The 12,175-nt window shown below is 44.0% G+C and overlaps 1 protein-coding gene across 2 annotated transcripts in view; it reads left to right on the top strand.

Moving 5' to 3' along the window:
• Positions 1-12,175, top strand: part of SH3RF3 (SH3 domain containing ring finger 3) — a 196,160-nt gene that overhangs the window by 138,896 nt on the left and 45,089 nt on the right. The window lies entirely within an intron of this gene.

Below are 12,175 nucleotides of genomic sequence, written 5' to 3'. Positions count from 1 at the left end.
TAAAATCACTCTCAGGTCATAATGTCTTTCCTTAGGGAGATATCCTCTCCGCTCTTCTTCCCGGGGAGGAGAGGTGTGGCAAATTTGCCTCCCACTAAATGGGGCAAATGGCATTCTGACTGCTGTAGAGCTTGGCACCCACAACTGAAATTCTGACAGAATAACTCTATAAATAAGAAAGTAGAACATGTATCATTGGGCTCCGTTAGGGAGCCTTTAACAGAACTAGATTGTCTTCCTTGTCAGCAACTCACAGCCGAGGAAGAGACAGGATGTGGTTTGATGTGGAGTTATGAGGTGAAGGGATTAAAACGTCTACGCAAGGATTCCAGCCCTACCATGACTCCAAACTGTCAAATTTGGAATTAAATGTGTCTTTTTAATACTCTGCATTCAGAGCATGTAACATTCCTGATAACGGTTATGAACATGGAAGATTCCCTCCCACCCGCAAGGATTTTTTTGGCTCAGATACAAGTGTTAACGTTTTCTATCCAAATACTTTAGTTGCTGGGGAGAGAAGAATTCCCAGTCCACTAGCCAGAGATTAATACTTATTGTTGCTGCATGCATCATTTGTTTTCATTTTGCAAGCTCATGATGACATGCTGTTCTAAGCACACCCTATTCTAATGCACAGCATTCCTTTTAACCTTCGCAAATCTTGGAAACAAATAACGCTTGCTGGCAAGTAATAAAGATACTGTTTAAACTCTGCTGCTAAATAAGTGTTCCTTGAATGTTGCAAAAAAGGGGGGAATACTGAAAAGGGGGGAATAATGGTTCAGTTAGAATCTCTACAACTATTCAAGGGTGCATTAATCACTGCCAAGATGGGAGCAATCTTCTACACAAGAAATTGGTGGAAAGCATGGGTTTATAATAGAGCTGGACTTACACTAGGCTTTTTCCAGGTCACAGACTGAGCTGAACAGAGTTAGGGTCCACCTTAAGTCCACCTGACCAATCCCACCCCTGCCACCTCCCCAGAACACCCCTTTGGGGGGTACTTACACCATCCTCAGCACAGTTAACTGAGCCCCAGCTTAGCCAGCATCAGCAAATTACACTGGTGTATCTTTGGCTAAGGGACGCGGGTGGCGCTGTGGGTTAAACCACAGAGCCTAGGGCTTGCCAATCAGAAGGTTGGTGGTTCAAATCCCCGCGACAGGGTGAGCTCCTGTTGCTCGGTCCCTTCTCCTGCCAACCTAGCAGTTCAAAAGCACAAAGTGCAAGTAGATAAATAGGTACAGCTCTGGTGGGAAGGTAAACGGCGTTTCCGTGCGCTGCTCTGGTTCACCAGAAGTGGCTTAGTTATGCTGGCCACATGACCTGGAAAAACTCTCTGCGGACAAACGTCGGCTCCCTCGGCCAATAAAGCGAGATGAGCGCCGCAACCCCAGAGTCGGCCACGATTGGACCTAATGGTCAGGGGTCCTTTTATCTTTACCTTTATCTTTGGCTAAGCCATGATAAGTAAGTTACATCTTCAGCTGAGCCAGAATTGGAGACTTAATGCTGGCTCAGCCAGGGATCTGTTGCATCCTTAACTGCATCCTAAACTTGCTGTAGGATGCCCCCTAACATCTGAATAAACTTACCGTATTTTTCCCTCTATAACACGCAGATTTTTTCTCCTAAAAAGGAAGGGGAAATGTCTGTGCGTGTTATTGAGCGAATGTGTGGTCCCTGGAGCCAAATGGCAAAAAAAATCAGGCAAAAATCAAATCGCGCGTCTCGGAGAAGGGAAACCTGAAAAGAGGAAGTGGCTGCTTTCCTGCATTCTGCCTCAGGGTCTTACTGCCCACCCTCCTCTGTTTCCTTGCTGTGTTTGCTCAAACGGAACAAAGAGCAGGGAAAGCCCCTCCCCTCCAGGCAAGCAGAGGGGAAAGCAGAGTGTCGTCTCTGTGCTCCGGTGCTGCTGAAAACATGCAGGAGGGAGGGAGAGAGAGAGAGAGAGAGAGAGAGAGAGAGAGAGAGAGAGCTGGCTGGCTTGGGTGGGTAGGTGAGGGAAAACTTTTGCCTTCCTTTCCTCCCTCCCGTTATACCCCTCTCCTGCATTCTTAGCCAGCTGCTTCTCTGCACACCCCTCTCGTGCTCCTTGTCCATTCTGTATTTTTCCTTCCTTCCCCACTTAAAATGTGGTTAAAAAGCATGGATCCACATGGATCCTCAGGATCTTTGCATTGGGTCACCCCAAATTCACCATCAGATCACATAGCATGTCCATGGCTACAGCCTGCCCCCCAAAAATCACACACGCACTGTTGCCTGGGGCTGCAATGGTGCAAAAATGTGGTTAAAAAGCATGGATCCACATGGATCCTCAGGATCTTTGCATTGGGTCACCCCAAATTCACCATCAGATCACATAGCATGTCCATGGCTACAGCCTGCCCCCCCCCCAAATCACGCACCCACTGTTGCCTGGGGCTGCAATGGTGCAAAAACGTGGTTACAAAACATGGATCCTCAGGATCTTTGCATTGGGTCACCCCAAATTCACCATCAGAGCACATAGCATGTCCATGGCTACAGCCTGCCCCCCCCAAAATCACACACCCACTGTTGCCTGGGGCTGCAATGGTGCAAAAACGTGGTTACAAAGCATGGATCCACAGGGATTCTCAGGATTTTTGCATTGGGTCACCCCAAATTCACCATCAGATCACATGTCTGTGGCCACAGCATGAAGCACAAAAATGATACATCCACTGTTTCATTCAGAATGTTTTTTCCCTTGTTTTCCTCCTCTAAAAACGATGTGCGTGTTATGGTCAGGTGCGTGTTATCGAGCGAAAAATACGGTATCTCCCTCTTTATGAGCTTTGGTATATTTTAGCAGGCCGTTATAGCAGAAGGGATATATGCACCTCGAGTATGGAGTGGATAGGCCTAAACTTTCATGCTTTGGGTGAGCAAAAAAGAAGAAGTCTGTTTTAATCTGTTGCTACAGGAAATTAAGCACACTTAAGCCCATTGATTTACACTTGAATGCAACCTATATGCTTGTGTGAACAGCCATTAGATACTTAGAAGTCTGCATAGGGTAAATCTTCTTCGAAATCACATCAGGGATTGTGGGAGACAGTCTTCCAAGGTGGATGAACCATTTCTAGAAAAAAATGTGCTCTGTGTTCGCCGGTCCCTGCCCAGACATAAATTAGCAACTGTACAACAATACAGTGATCAATGTTGAGAGCTATTGTGTAGCACTTAATTTTTCATAACAATTTTTTGCTGTTTGTAGAATCTCCATGGGAGTCCCATTTGTCCAAATAGCTGGCAGGAAGAGGAGAGGCCAATTTTTTTAAAAAGTTCAGGATTATATATATATATATATATATATATATATATATATGCGAATAAAACAGATGCCGTATTCTCTTAGGGATACTGTGAAGTGGATACACAGTGAATCTGGAGTTTTGTTTAATCAGTCACCTGGTAGTGGGGATACATTCTAAATATTCTTCCCGGTGCAGAGATCAGCATAGCTTGGCTTCTCCCTTCATTAAGGGAGCAGAACCATATTTGTGAAGGAATGTGGATTGCATTTTCTTCCTCTCTTGAAATTATTAGGGAGGCTGTTGCTGCTGGGAGAGCTCTTTTGTATGCATCAGTGCTCCAGTGGACATTACTTCTAAAAAAAATCACTGGACAAGTCCAGAATAATTTATAGATTTAATAAAAAGCATTTAAGCTGTTGGCACACGAGATGCAGGGTTTCTTGTACAAAAATAATCCTTCATCTACGAAACAGTTTATAAAGCAGAACAAGCACAATTCATACACCGTATCAGCTTACAAAATCTTTTTTCTTTTAATCTTGTACATACAAGAGTCGTACTTTTTCAGAATTGCATTTTGTTGTTTACTCGTTTAGTCGTGTCCGACTCTTCGTGACCCCATGGACCAGAGCATGCCAGGCACTCCTGTCTTCCACTGCCTCCCGCAGTTTGGTCAAACTCATGTTGGTGGCTTTGAGAACACTGTCCAGCCATCTCGTCCTCTGTCGTCCCCTTCTCCTTGTGCCCTCAATCTTTCCCAACATCAGGGTCTTTTCCAGGGAGTCTTCTCTTCTCATGAGGTGGCCAAAGTATTGGAGCCTCAGCTTCAGGATCTGTCCTTCCAGTGAGCACTCAGGGCTGATTTCCTTAAGAATGGATCGGTTTGATCTTCTTGCAGCACCATAATTCAAAAGCATCAATTCTTTGGCGATCAGCCTTCTTTATGGTCCAGCTCTCACTACATTAGCTCTATTCATTATCTGCTAAAAGCATGCAAGTGCTGTTTCTAATAGCTAGGATCTTTCATTTTCTACCAGCAACTTATAATAATAATAATAATAATAATAATAATAATAATAATAATAATAATACAGTAATAAAGATTTCCCCACTTTCACAACCACTATACTTCCTCTTGCCTAATAAGTTTCACTAAAGGAGTGTGATTGGGCTCTATAGAACAAAACAAATGTTGGGACTTAAAGTGTTAGCCTTGGCTGTGTGAGTTAATCAGCCTGATATAATCCACATGCTTAAGCCTTTATTCCCCCAGTCTACCTGAGAAGATCAGTGTGTGAAGAGGCTAAGCTGGTTGCCTCAGCTTAGCTGCATGGGTCCAACAAACCACTCTTGAGTTCCTATACCAATAATTAAGGAACTTCCACCACTGTAACTAAGCCAAGTTTTGCTGCCTGTGCAAGTTTTCTGACTGAGATATGGAAAATCATATGATCACATGAAACTGACCTTTGAAGAGTTTGGTAAGTTTAAAAAAATGGTTTACTTACAAACATGTGGTCTTCTCCTATGCTGGGGGAAGAGGGGAGATTTGGAAGTCACAAGGGCATATTTTAAAGGCGTAACAGCCTGTATTTCCCATGCTTTATTTTGTGGTTTTAAAATTCTGCTGGGGTTTTCTCACCAAAGAGTACTTGCCCTAAACTAGGTATTCTCCTATCTATATCTATATCTATATCTATATCTATATCTATATCTATATCTATATCTATATCTATATCATCTATATCTATATCATCTATATCTATATCTATATCTATATCTATATCTATATCTATATCTATATCTGTGCGCAGCAGGTTATGTACACATTGCTGTTTACTCTGGCTCGACTGTGCTCTCACTGCTGGTCTTTGAAGCTATATACCCATGACATTGACCACAATCCATCTCTATTGGGTAGTTGCTTGAGAAAGACTGCTGTTTGATGTGTTTCCCTCAAATCGGCTTCCTTCTCATTTGAAAACATAAGGCACATTCACACCACAGTTAAGCTGAGATGCATGCAAATGAAACAGATGCTGCATGTGCACAGTTGATAGCGCAGGCAACAGCTTCATGAATAGGAACTGGGGGTTGTTGGTGTGGCAGAACCAAACAGGCAACGTGTATCAAGTATGGCTGCTCCCTCTCTGGTGTGTTCAGCAATGGGCCCATGCGACTTGGAACGCAACTTCCTTGAGTTTTAAACCATGAATGTGTTCATATTTTCTTTCTTTTAGAGTGAAATAGCCCTGTTTTGCTATAATGGAAAGGAAAGGAAAACCAATTCAAGGAAAGCAATAATTACAGTCTTACCCCCCAACTTCTCTGGGGAGCCAAAGCTGGCTTTCTAATAGACCATTCATCAATGATCCCTCTGTTGTGTTGGAAGGAAGCAATAAATCAGGCAGAACCTACAAACAGGATGCTTTTACTTCACATTGCAGGGGATCTTTGCCGAACAAATGAGTAAACATAGGAGTGCAGCCATTAGGTAGAGCAGTGCTGGATAACAAAACACTTTAATTAGTGCTGTGTAGAATCTCTGTTTTCACTTAATTGCAGAGAAGCAGAGCTTCAACAGCACTAAAATGCTGTAGTTTGGAAGTAAGCCTAGTTTCATGTTCTTTTGCCCTACACTTCTTTGAAAAATGTTTTTGATTTGTTATTTATGTTCAATTATTTATCGTTATATTTATTTAGGATTCCTATGATTAGCTACATGGACCTCTGCCTTTTCAGTATGCATCTTGCCATGCTCATAAATAGTGAGGTGAAAGAAATGCTCAACTCGGGGTAATGCTTTCCTAATTGGTTGTAAGTAAAAAGTGGATTATGGAGGTTTTTAAAAAAGGACTGTGAAATGTTACACACCTCCCACTTGCCAAGCAGGGAGGAAAATGAAGGTCAAAGTTGTTGAGCTTTTTTTAGGGAGGGGTTGCTTAGCTTTTGTGGAACATTTTTGCATTATTTTGGGGGTCAAAGTGAAACAGCAACTCACCGAAGGATTGCTGAAGGACAGCCTCGGTTTGTAAACTCAGTCTTCTGTTCTCCAACAATGGAGGCCGGGGTGGGGCCAGAAGGGGCCCAGCGATCGAGCAAAACCTTGCAGGGATCGACCAGTAGATCGCAATCGACCTGTTGGACATCCCTGCTTTGGATGATACAGTAGAGTGGAGACTTGTGGTGTCTTTGTAACATTTAGAACTTGTTGGAGTAAACAAACACTTCTGTGGCAGGTAGCAAATCTACCCATCTTGCACTCGCTTACCGAAGTGCAAACATCCTGGAGCTAGCAAACCTTCAGCCTAACAAAGGGTTTCTCCCAGCATCTGTAACAATATGTCAGTGGGTACGCAAACAATATTGTCTGCTTTCAGAGTCGTACTGCATTGTTGAAGTAATGAATATATGATCCCTAATGAGTAGAACTCGTAATGTCTGAGAACAATCAACAGGATAGAATCTAAGAAGCACTATTTATCACTAATTGTTTTTGTATTAGGGTGTAAGACTTGGGTAATGAGGCTCTGGTTCAAATCACTAGCTATGAAGGTTGCTTTTTCATCTGGACCTAGTCACAGGGTTGTTGTGATGATCAAATCCTTTGTAGACTGTGCTGAGTTGCCTGGAGGAAGAAAGTGATAGAAATGTACCAAAGAAATTATTACTGTTATAAACTTAGTCATAAGCGTTTCAGTTTTACTTAAAACCACACAGGACAGAACATTGTGGGCAGCTTTACATTCCAGTTTCTAAATTGTTTGCAGATATTATTATTTCTCTCATAGGGGCATTAGGAAAACCTCTTTATTCTTAGCTTCTTCAGTACTGTTTTGAACTCTTGGAAGTACAGACACCGAAATGTTCAAATACAGTGTTGCTTCCCCTCCCCACAAGATTAATTTTCATTAATTGCTGTTCTTCCCCATCCCTGCCCTTAAGAGGCCTTAAAGAAACATATTTTGTTTTATGCCTACATCAAATTAATTACGGCCGTCTCTTACATTTCCATCATTTGCTGCTGTTGCTACAGAAACGGCAAAAATAACACGAAACACAAAGACTGTTTTCTTGATGATCTTGCATAACTTTCCATCAATTTCATAATAGTCTTTGTTCAAATATTTGTAGATGTGTAAGCTGAGGAGTCAACCCTACAGAAATTCAGACCAAACCAGCATACATCTTAAGCCTCTTTACCAAGCTTAACCTAGATTAAGATCTAAAAGAAAAATAAGGTAAAGGTAAAGGGACCCCTGACCATTAGGGTTTGCCGATCAGAAGGTCGGCGGTTCTAATTCCCGTGACGGGGTGAGCTCCCGTTACTCAGTCCCTCCTCCTGCCAACCTAGCAGTTCAAAAGCATGTCAAAGTGCAGGTAGATAAATAGGTACTGCTCTGGCGGGAAGGTAAACGGCGTTTCCGTGCGCTGCTCTGGTTTGCCAGAAGCAGCTTAGTCATGCTGGCCACATGACCCGGAAGCTGTACACCGGCTCCCTCGGCCAGTAAAGCGAGATGAGCGCTGCAACTCCAGAGTCAGTCACGACTGGACCTAATGGTCAGGGGTCCCTTTACCTTTACCTTTACCTTTACCTTTACCTTTACCTTTACACATGTATAGGATTGCACTGAAACTAACTGGAAAACTTCCCTGTCCCTCAGAGCCACTTTGACAGGTTGTCCAGGGCATTTACCTGCCAATCCTCTGAAGCCATCCTGATGTTCAAGTGCACTCTTAAGTGGTCTGCGCATGGATCAGTTGCAGAGGACTTTACCCCTCTCCTTCCAGCTTCTCTGGCCCCTTCCTCTACATACATGTTTTCCCCAACTCTCTCCCCTTCCCTACCACCTGCCCCCCCCCATCCACATGAAATTAGGGAGAGGGCCATAGGCTACAGACTACCCATTGCTGGCAAAGAGCATCATAGATACCTAAACATGCTGTGTATTTTATTGATTTTTAAAAAAGCAAAACACTTATTGTACTTTGGAACTGCAGGTGTAGACATTTTCCCTGCTTGGTTTTGAGTTGCTTAACGTTATTCCTTCCGATTGGCAGTGATTTCATCAGTTGCACAGAGTGGGCTTCATGTATTTAAAACATACAAAGCTGGGTATAGTAGGAACTTGGCTGTAGTGTGCTTATCTGCTTCTCTCTATCTTTTTTTTTTTATAAAAAAAAACATATCTCAAAAGTACCCAAAGTCGAAGGCAAGCTTCTATAAGAATACATAAGCATTTGCTGGGAAAAATGGGAACTGATTCCCATTCAAAGCCGCTCCGTGGCTTCAGAGAAGCTATGACTACAAGCTCCTCTCCTCACTTCTTTTTTTTGGGGGGGGGGGTAAGGAAGAAAAGACACAGCTCCAGCTAAAGACAGGCACAGAACTTGTGGGGCTCCGTGCAAATGGAAAGTGAGCAGGGCTTCTCTTCTGCGACTCCTCCTACTGTCTCCTCTCTGTTCTGGCGTCATTGATTGTTTTTGGTCCAGGAAAATGACTTTCTTAGGACTCTAATGAGATTGCACCAGGAGAGAGAGAGGAAATAGGGGCTTCAAGGAGAAGAGTATTGATTTGGGAGTTGCTCCTACCCATTGTGTTAGCTGCAGAAGGAAAGATAGCAGTGGCAAGCAGAAGAAAGTAGCAAGTGGGGGCCAATTGTGAGCCCCAGGAAAGTATTTGCAGCTGAGATGTAGGGTTCATGCAAGTATGAACCTCAGCCTAGAGCAGAACCCACTCTCCCCCTAGATAGTTTTGCCTTTCCTATTGGACAGCAGCCAATAGTATACAGTGGTACCTCAGGTTACATACGCTTCAGGTTACATATGCTTCAGGTTACAGACTCCGCTAACCCAGAAATAGTACTTCAGGTTAAGAACTTTGCTTCAGGATGAGAACAGAAATCGTGCTCCAGCAGCACGGCAGCAGCAGGAGGCCCCATTAGCTAAAGTGGTGCTTCAGGTTAAGAACAGTTTCAGGTTAAGTATGGACCTCCGGAACGAATTAAGTACTTAACCTGAAGTACCACTGTACTGTAGTATACTATTGCAATCCTATGCATGTTCTGTAAGTAGCACATTTAGTTCAATGGCGCTTACTCCTAAGTAAGCATTGCTTTAGGATTGCAGCCTTAGAGAAGGTTGTTCGAGTATCCGTATATAGAACCCATCCTGCACTTTTAAGGGGGCAGAGGAAATATGAAATTATTTTCAGAGGATGCCTGTCTTCAGAATTGTGTAGTGGCCCACGAGGTTTTTACAAAAACAGAAGGGTTGTCTGGCAGACGTGGGCTGTGTTTAGCTTGGTGAGTTACAAATTGTACTAATCTGTTCTATAGTTATATCAACAGCTTCTATATTGTTACTGTAGTGTGCCTATCAAAATAAAGCTTCGGCTACTCATTGGCGGAGCAGATCTGATCGTGCCGAGTGTTTAGTTCCTTGGGGAACAAAAACAGTTTGAAGCCCAGCTTCTATGAGGAAAGGGGAGTAGTTTTGTTGGGGTGGAAACCTTGGGGAGAGCTGGAAAGAAGTACAAAGATTTATATTGCAGAGAGCAAAACAAGGTGGTTGAATGTTCAGGTCAGAGCTTTCCAAACTGCGTGTCGGCTTCAGTGTCTACATGTGTCATGCGAGTGCACCCCACGCTTCTCCAGGGGCTGGAAAGAGGCTGGTTTAACCTCCGGTTTGCAAGTAACACTGAATTGCTGTGTCACAAAGTGATGCATGTCTAAAAAGTGTGTCACCAACTTGAAAAGTTTAGAAAGCTCTGGTTTAGGTGGCGGAAAGGGGTGTACTACTTCACACTGCAGGTCGGTTGAAAAACCCTTTGAGTACATTGCCACCTAACAGATCTCCGAAAACAAAACTAACATGTCATAGAGGAATATCTACAGGATATGCTCGTTTTCCTTTTGCAGTACAGTCATACCTCATGTTAGGTCCGCTACGTGTTACGTTCTTTCAGGTTACGTCCCGTGGCAACCTGGAAGTACCGGAAAGGGTTACTTCCGGGTTTCGCCGCTCGCGCATGTGCAGAAGCGCCAAATTGCAAGCCATGCAGACGCGCCACTGCGGGTTGTGCTCTTTTCATGTTGCAAACGGGCCTCCGGAACGGATCCCGTTCACAACCAGAGGTACCACTGTAATGTGATGCTGCACTGCACCCATTTGCAGAGTACATAGCACAGGTCAATGTATGCATCTGTCATGCAGCCTGTTCACAGCTTGGGCCTTACATCTGATCTGACATTTGTACTAGGGCACACACAACCATGCAGCATAGCCTGAGAGCACCTTGCAGTGCTCCGTGCCCAGTGCTCCCCCCCCCCAGAAAAATAGGTGCTGGTACTCACCATAAAGTTGGTACAGTAAGTGCTGCACTTTTTAACAACAACAAAAAGAGGCGCCTGTACTACATACGCTTGAGCACCCTCAAGGGGGGGGAGGCATTGCCCATAACTGTTATGCTATAGCACATTTCCAAGAAGGTGTGAAATATCCCCAAGAGATGCAGGTGTGTTTTTCCTAAGGGTGCCCCTGTGGCCACAGCTGGAAACCAAGAGAGTTCAGTTCATTTTCACCTGTCAGTCTCGCACCACAGCAGGGAATGAGGAAATAGTGAAGTGCTCAGCATTTCTATACACATTCTTAGGCTTGGAAGAATGCAGATTTGTGTGTCACCCCGAGTCAACATGCAGCCTTCTGAGAAAGGATAATACACGCTGGTGTTATATTACTCCAGCAGGTTCCCCACCCTTGCACCATTCAAGAGAGCATCCAGTGAGCTGGTGGCATGCATTCATGCATGGAACTTACTTCATAAGCTCGCCCCGTGTGTGCAAAACATCACTCTCCCAGTTTAATTCAGAAGTACGGAGGTTGCCAACTTTTGTGGACCTGTGGGCATACCTGGAATTTTCCGTAAGTGCTGTGGACACCAGTCACAAAATGGCTGCCATATCTGCAAATTAGAACAGAGGCAGGAACACAGAATAGTTTAGGCATGCCCTGCCCCTGCCCTCGCCAGTAGGAAAAAGGCACTTAAAACAATCACTTCTATGCTCACTCACACGGAGAAACTCTTTGCACCTCTCCTCCATTCTGAATGGAAGATCATCTGGGTGTCCAGTCCTGGCATTCAGTGAAATGTGGGCATGTTTAAGCGATGTGTTTGATGTAGTAGAGGCCAAGCCACCACAAGCAGGAACTGGGCAAGAAGAGCATTGTGCTCTGTGGATTTTTGAGGGAATATTGACTAGTACGTTTTGCAGGTTGCCATAGAAGGCACTGTCACCTATAGGTAATGCATTGACAGACCCTGCCAGTGTTGCAGTCTACTGGAGTCTTTTTTTATATTTTAAAGTAAAGGGAGTCTTCTACTGTTTGTTATTAAAGAAGATATAATTTGCGAAACGTAGAATCCGAACTGTACGAGGTTACAATGTTGTAATGCCCTTCTACGAACGAATAAATAATGCATGTGACTTGGCTCCGCAGCAGATCTCTGAATTGTCATTGGGATTCCACACTCTTGCATTTCACAGAGCCATCAGTAGGCTAGCTTCATGCATTGCTCTCGTGTGCTTTGCCCATGGGAGGGACTTGTTGCAGCCGTATCTGTAAAAAAAAAAAAAAAAAAAGCATTTCATTCGGTTATACCGCTACTGTCCACTCTAGTGTTTTCGCCTGCTTATTTTAAAAAGAGGGTGACATGCAATGCTGACATTCCATTTGTGGAGCGGCCTTTGAGTCCATAGAAGCATCTGCTAATATAAGAAGAGTGTGGAAAGTGGTGTGAAGTGAGGAGGGGCTGCAGGGCAAAGGTGAAACCAGAGAACATTGCCTCCCTATCTCACACTAGCAGGCGTCTCCACTGGCTCATA

Source organism: Podarcis filfolensis, assembly GCF_964270895.1.
Source record: "Podarcis filfolensis genome assembly, chromosome: 4".
In the NCBI taxonomy this organism is placed as follows: Eukaryota; Metazoa; Chordata; class Lepidosauria; order Squamata; family Lacertidae; genus Podarcis; species Podarcis filfolensis.
The sequence above is the reverse complement of the archived record's forward strand: the minus strand, read 5'-3'. Positions and strand labels throughout refer to the sequence as shown.